General features: G+C 45.8%; 1 protein-coding gene across 1 annotated transcript in view; it reads left to right on the forward strand.

The window, feature by feature from the left end:
* The window catches only part of LOC127000128 (cell adhesion molecule Dscam2-like), a 162,923-nt gene that overhangs the window by 5,395 nt on the left and 150,028 nt on the right, over positions 1–7,500 (forward strand). The window contains exon 2 of the mRNA XM_050863554.1: positions 3,719–3,764. The gene's annotated coding sequence lies outside the window, so the exon portion shown is untranslated. The remainder of the gene's footprint in view (positions 1–3,718; positions 3,765–7,500) is intronic.

A 7,500-nucleotide genomic window follows, 5' to 3' on the forward strand; every position in this document is an offset into this window, starting at 1 on the left:
CTCTCCCTCTCTCCTACTTTTCCTCTTTCCCAGTCCCTCTCCCTTCCTTTCTCTTTTTCTCTTCCTCTCCCCCTCCCTCTCCCTACCCCAACCCTCCACCTTCCACCCTCCCCCCCAACACACACACACACACACACACACACACACACACACACACACACACACACACACACACACACACACACACACAGACACACGCGTCTCTAACCCACAAGGGACAAGACACATAACAGGCATAACAGGGGTCGCCAGGGTTACAAGATCGCCCCCAGCAGCAGAGCACGGATACCCCCACCTATCACCCCTTACCAACCCCTGTCCACCCACCCCTGTCCATCCGTGTCCATCCACCCCTGTCTCTGTCCATGTCTGCTGAGGGCTGGCGAGTCGCGTCCTGAGCTCTTGTGTAGTGAGTTCAGGCTAATCAAAGGTGACCAGGAGAGCGTGCGTCAGACAGGCTTGGCTTTAGCAGAGTTCACTCCTGACAGCCTCGGGTGAGTGAGTTAGTCAGGTAGTAGGGAAGGTTGGTAGGTTGAAAGGTTGGTTGTTTGGTTGGTTGTTTGGTTGGTTGGTGTTTCTGTCTCCTCTGTTTTCTGTTCCCTTGTCCTTTCCCTTTTCCTTTCCTTTCTTCTCCATATTCTCTCTTCCCCTTTTATCTTTATTTTTACGTTATTAATTCTCCTTCTCCTTCTACATATCTTATTTTCGCATCTTCTGCCCTTGTTTTCCCTTCCATTTAATTCTTTCCTCTTGCTTTTCTTTCCCTTTCCTCTCCCTTTTCCCCTTTTTCCTTTCCCCTTTCCCTAACTCTTCCCCTTTCTCTCCCCATCTCTTTCCCTTTCAGTTCCTACTTTTGTTGTCGCCTTTCTCCTTAACCCCCTTCTCTTCCCTTCCTATTTTCCTTTCGTTCTCTGTCTTCCCGTTCTCATCCCTTCCCGTTCTCTCCCTCTCTCTTTTTCCTTCCCGTTCTCCCTCTCTCTTCCCGTTCTCATCCCTTCCCATTTTCCTTCCGTTCTCTTTCTCTTCCTGTTAAATCCTTCCCGTCCTCTTCCACTTTCCGTTCTCATCCCTTCCCATTTTCCTTCCGTTCTCTTTCTTTTCCTGTTAAATCCTTCCCGTCCTCTTTCACTTCCCGTTCTCATCCCTTCCCATTTTCCTTCCGTTCTCTTTCTTTTCCTGTTAAACCCTTCCCGTCCTCCTCCACTTCCCGTTCTCATCCCTTCCCATTTTCCATCCGTTCTCTTTCCTTTCCCGTTTTCCTTCCCTCTCTTCCCATTCTCATCCCCTCTCAACAAGTCCCGGGCCGTCCTCTCTCTCTCCCGCCTCAAGCACTTCAAGGGGGGACTCACTCAGTGGCTCCCTCTGTTAGCGGCGTCCAGCTCAGCATAAGACCTCAGGCTACAATATATGCACCACTAAAGTTGGCTTCAGTGCGTCCTTCTGCGTTCTCCTGCATCCTCCTCCTCCTACTGGCCATGGATTATTCCCAGGTTTCATCACATAATCATTGCTTAGTCATCCCTTTTAATCCTGAGTGCATAGACGCGGAATGATCAAGAGAGTTTGTGGTTTTGAGTTTGTTTGTGTATTGTTAGGTTCGGTGGTGGTGGTGATGGTGGTGGTGAGGATGATGTGTGTCTGTGTGTTTATGGTGATGAAAGTAGTTATGTATTGAACGTGGTGGTGGTGGTGGTGGTGATGGGGGTGATATAGTGGTGGTGGTGGTGAAGGGAGTTGTGGTAGTTTATGTGGTGGTGATGAGGAGTATATGGTGATGAAAAGTGGTGGAGTTTTTTACGTGGTGGTGACTGAGTGGTGATGGGATGGGTTGTATGTGGTAGTGGTAGTAGTAATAGTAGTAGTAGTAGTAGTAGTAGTAGTAGTAGTAGTAGTAGTAGTGTGTATAATAGCCATTCGATGACCTTTAATTAGTTGCTTGACCTTTCTCTCTCTCTCTCTCTCTCTCTCTCTCTCTCTCTCTCTCTCTCTCTCTCTCTCTCTCTCTCTCTCTCTCTCTCTCATTGATGTCACGATTCCCTTGCATGAGTGAAGCGTGTATGTACTGTCTCCCTCCCTCCCTCCCTCCTTCTCTCCCTCCCTCCCTCCTTCCCTCCTTCTCTCCCTCCCTCCTTCTCTTCCCTCCTTCACCGTAAACTCCGCAGGTGATAACGTCATTGGGTCCGCAAATGAATGGCCAATTAGAGCGAAAGGCAGGAAGGATGATGTAATTACTGAGCAGGACTGGAGATAAGGCTGAGGAAGGAGGAGGAGACGAGGAAAGGAGGGAAGGATGGAAGGAAGGAGGGTGGGAATGGATAAACAAAGGAAGAAATGGAGTATGGAAGGAAGAAGAGGCGTAGGGAAGGAGGGAAGGAAGGAGAGATAGGAAGAGGGAAGGAATGAGAGGAAGGAGGGTGAGAAGAAAGGAAAGTGGGAAGGATAGAAGGAAGAAGGAAAGGCAAAGATAAGGCTGAGGAAGGACAGGCGGAGGAAAGTAGGGAAGGAAAGAACGAAAGGAGAGAAGCATGGAAAGAGAGTGAGAAGGAGGGATTGTTGAGGAAAGGAAGGAGGGAGATGAAGAGGAAAGGAAGGAGGGAAAAGGAGGGAGAGAAAGAGGGAAAAAGGGTGAGAAGGAGGAAAATTAATGAAGGAAAGAAGGAAGGAAGGAAAGAAGGAAGGAAGGAAATATGAATAGAAATAGAGATGGAAAGACAGATGGAAGGAAAGGAATATAGATAAAAAGAGGAAGGAAAAGAGAAGGAAGGAGGGAAAAGCGAAGGAAAAGAGGGAAAGAAGAAGGAAAAGACGGAGGGAAAGGAGGAAAGGAAAGGATATTATTGCTTGCGCATTCTCTCTCTCTCTCTCTCTCTCTCTCTCTCTCTCTCTCTCTCTCTCTCTCTCTCTCTCTCTCTCTCATCAGCTAATTAATCAGTAGAGCAATTTCGTCTAATCATTAATATTTACTGCCAACTCCTAATGAGCGAATTATTATTATTATTATTATTATTATTATTATTATTATTATTATTATTATTATTATTATTATTATTATTATTATTATTATTATTATTATTATTATTTTTGCTCTTGTTTTCTTGTTCTCGTTGTTGTTGTTGTTGTTGTTGTTGTTGTTGTTATTGTTGTTCTTTTTCTTCTTGTTCTTCTTGTTCTTCTTCTTGTTCTTGTTCTTCTTGTTTTTGTTCTTGTTCTTCTTGTTCTTGTTCTTCTTCTTTATCCTATTATTATTAACAACATCAGCATTATTATCATTATCTTTTCGTTTTCCTTTTCCTTCTCCTTTCCCATCTCCTCCTCCTCCTCCTCCTCCTCATCATCATCATCATCATCCTCATCATCATCATCACCACCACTATCATTACAGCGCTAGGCCAAGCTGATTAACATAAAAAAACAGGTTTATGACGAGGCTAATCCACATCAACACACCAAATGCTGCATAATTCCCACACCGACGGCAATCAGCGGTATATTTTTGGCGTGGTCTCATATACGCCTCTTAATTTCTCTTCCTTCCTTTACTTTAGTTTACTTATTACTCCTTCTCTAAGTCTATGAAAAGCAGTGATGTTAACTCTGCATTCCTTGTTTTCAATGTATAACTCTCCTTTCAAATGCCTTCAACAATAGGTACTACTAATTCAAATAACATTCCTTTTTTTTTTTTTTTGCTACATTCTCCTTTATTATTTTTTTTCAGCAGTCCTTGAGATGCGAAGGGAGGCTGTCGGGAGCGGAGGCAGCGGGTGAGTGAAGCAACGCGCCTCCTTGCTTATACTCAGTTAGTTAGTCTTTTACTTTCACTTCTCACTTCTTTCCTCATTTTTTTTTCGATATCTTTCATTAATTCTAACATGGCATTTCTTCTCTTTACTTTCTGCTTCTTTCGGTTCAAATTTTCAATAACATTTACTGATACTAACAAAACGTCCCTTCTCTGTACGTACCATTTCTTCCATAATTTCTTCAGTATCACTTGCTATACTAATACTAACCAAACATTTCTTCTCTTTACTTTCTGCTTCTTTCGGTTCAATTTTTCAATAACATTTACTGATACTAACACAACGTCCTTTCTCTTTACGTACCATTTCTTCCATAATTTCTTCAGTATCACTTGCTATACTAATACTAACCAAACATTTCTTCTTTTTACTTTCTGCTTCTTTCGGGTCAAATTTTCAATAACATTTACTGATACTAACACAACGTCCTTTCTCTTTACTTACCATTTCTTCCATGATTTCTTCAGTATCACTTGCTATACTAATACTAACCAAACACTACTTCTCTTTACTCTATTTGATCTCCTTCAGCAACATCACTAATACCTACACACCTACTTACATGCACTTACTAGCGCCACTTACTCATACACTCACTGATACCAACACAACACTCACACCTTACCAGAATCAGTGTTACCAAACCAAAGAAACGAAGAAAACAAACCACAGTGTATCAAGAGTGTATCAAAACACCTCTTTTGGCTACTCTTTACTTTTGTCTTTCATGGGAGCGGCGAGTAGCGGGCTTTTTTTTGTACTCTTTTTGTTGCCCTTGAGCCGTGACCTTTGATGTAAAAAAAATAAAAATAAAAAATAAAAATATCCCCCCTTGAAAACAGCTCCCTTTCCTCACCCCTTAACCTCCCTCCTCATCCTCTAACCTCTCCCTCTATCTCCCCCTCACTCCCTATCCTTCCTCTTCTATCCCCCTCACCCCCTCCCTCCCCCTCCACCTCCTCCTCGAGCCAAGTGTTAACAGAGTCAAATAGATTTATCCCTAAGGTGCCATGGTCCGCAATAGGCCTCGAGAGGGGAGTCGAAGGGTGGGGTCCGCGTAGCCAGTCAGCCAGTGTAGTGGTAGCGTAGTGGTAGTCGAGGGTGGGCGGGACACGTTAGGACATGTTTGGGCTACACAATATATCACGGGTTTGTTAGAGTGTTTTTTTTTCTTTCGTCTTTCCTTTTTTCTTTTTTAGTTTTCCCTCCATTTCTCCATTCTTCTCTCCATCTTTCCCTCTTTGCCTCTTCTTCAATCCTTTTTTCTCGTCTTTCCCTTCCTCCTTTTCTTCTTTCCTCTGTTTTCTGCTCCATCTCTCTTCTTTTCCTCCATTTATCGTTCTTTCTTCTAACATTCCCTCCGTCTCCCTTCTTTATCTCCATCTTCCCCTCCCACTTTCTATCCATCTATCCACCTTTTCGTATATCTCTCCTTCCCTCCGTGTTTCCCTCCTTTCCTCCATCTCTCCACCTTTCCCTCCATCTCCTAACGCTGGTGTGTGTGTACTAGAGGAGAGGATGAGAGGAGAGAAGGAGAAAGGAGAAGCAAAGGAAAGATGATGTACACACAAAATAATAATAAGGTAATAAGAAGAGGGGAGAAAAGAGAGAGGGAGGGAAAGAAGGGAAAGAAGAGGAGAGGAAAGGAAAGGAGAGGAAAAGAGAGGAGAGGGAAGGGGAAGAAGGGACAGCAGATGAGAGGAGAGAAGAGGAAAGGAGAGGAGAGGAAAAGAGAGGAGAGGGAAGGGGAAGAAGGGACAGCAGATGAGAGGAGAGAAGAGGAAAGGAGAGGAAAGGAAAAGAGAGGAGAGGGAAGGGGAAGGAGGGACAGCAGAGGAGAGGAGAGAAGAGGAAAGGAGAGGAGAGGAAAAGAGAGGAGAGGGAAGGGGAAGAAGGGACAACAGATGAGAGGAGAGAAGAGGAAAAGAGAGGAGAGGGAAGGGGAAGAAGGGACAGCATAGGAGAGGAGAGAAGAGGAAAAGAGAGAGGAAGGGGAAGAAGGGACAACATATGAGAGGAGAGAAGAGGAAAAGAGAGGAGAGGGAAGGGGAAGAAGGGACAGCATAGGAGAGGAGAGAAGAGGAAAGGAGAGGAGAGGGAAGGGGAAGGAGGGACATCAGAGGAGAGGAGAGAAGAGGAAAAGAGAGGAGAGGGAAGGGGAAGGAGGGACAGCATAGGAGAGGAGAGAAGAGGAAAGGAGAGGAGAGGGAAGGGGAAGGAGGGACAGACTAGGAGAGGAGAGAAGAGGAAAAGAGAGGAGAGGGAAGGGGAAGGAGGGACAGCATAGGAGAGGAGAGAAGAGGAAAAGAGAGAGGGAAGGGGAAGGAGGGACATTAGGAGAGAGAGAAGAGGAAAGGAGAGAGGGAAGGGGAAGAAGGGACATCAGAGGAGAGGAGAGAAGAAGAAAGGAGAGGAGAGGGAAGGGGAAGGAGGGACAGCATAGGAGAGGAGAGAAGAGGAAAGGAGAGGAGAGGGAAGGGGAAGGAGGGACAGCATAGGAGAGGAGAGAAGAGGAAAGGAGAGGAGAGGAAAAGAGAGGAGAGGGAAGGGGAAGAAGGGACAACAGATGAGAGGAGAGAAGAGGAAAGGAGAGGAGAGGAAAAGAGAGGAGAGGGAAGGGGAAGAAGGGACATCAGAGGAGAGGAGAGAAGAGGAAAAGAGAGGAGAGGGAAGGGGAAGAAGGGACATCAGAGGAGAGGAGAGAAGAGGAAAAGAGAGGAGAGGGAAGGGGAAGAAGGGACATTAGAGGAGAGGAGAGGGAAGGGGAAGAAGGGACATCAGAGGAGAGGAGAGAAGAGGAAAAGAGAGGAGAGGGAAGGGGAAGAAGGGACATTAGAGGAAAGGAGAGAAGAGGAAAGGAGAGGAGAGGGAAGGGGAAGAAGGTACATTAGAGGAGAGGAGAGGGAAGGGGAAGAAGGGACATCAGAGGAGAGGAGAGAAGAGGAAAAGAGAGGAGAGGGAAGGGGAAGAAGGGACATCAGAGGAGAGGAGAGAAGAGGAAAAGAGAGGAGAGGGAAGGGGAAGAAGGGACATTAGAGGAGAGGAGGGAAGGGGAAGAAGGGACATCAGAGGAGAGGAGAGAAGAGGAAAAGAGAGGAGAGGGAAGGGGAAGAAGGGACATTAGAGGAGAGGAGAGGGAAGGGGAAGAAGGGACATTAGAGGAGAGGAGAGGGAAGGGGAAGAAGGGACATCAGAGGAAAGGAGAGAAGAGGAAAGGAGAGGAGAGGGAAGGGGAAGAAGGGACATTAGAGGAGAGGAGAGGGAAGGGGAAGAATGAACATCAGAGGAAAGGAGAGGAGAGGAGAGGAGAGGAAAGGAGAGGAGAGGAGAGAGACCTAAGTATATTGTCCTTGCCGCATCGCCTTTGTTCCTTGTAAATGGGAAAGGTCTTACCAACATCAATTGACTTACTTCGCCATTCAGTTTGTGTTCCTACTGTCCCCTCCTCCTCCTCCTCCTCCTACTACTACTACTACTACTACTACTACTACTACTGCTACTACTACTACTACTACTGGTAATAATAATGGTAATAGTAGTTGTTGTGGATTCGGTCACCCCTTTAAAGCATTATATGAGAAATGATAAATGAACGTGGCCGGAGATTAAATGCAGAGTAGGAGGAGGAGGAGGAGGAGGAGGAGGAGGAGGAGGAGGATGGAAGGATGCAACAGGAGGGATATAGAAGAGGTAAGTA

The sequence above is a fragment of the Eriocheir sinensis genome, chromosome 2 (genome assembly GCF_024679095.1).
Source record: "Eriocheir sinensis breed Jianghai 21 chromosome 2, ASM2467909v1, whole genome shotgun sequence".
Lineage (NCBI taxonomy): Eukaryota > Metazoa > Arthropoda > Malacostraca > Decapoda > Varunidae > Eriocheir > Eriocheir sinensis.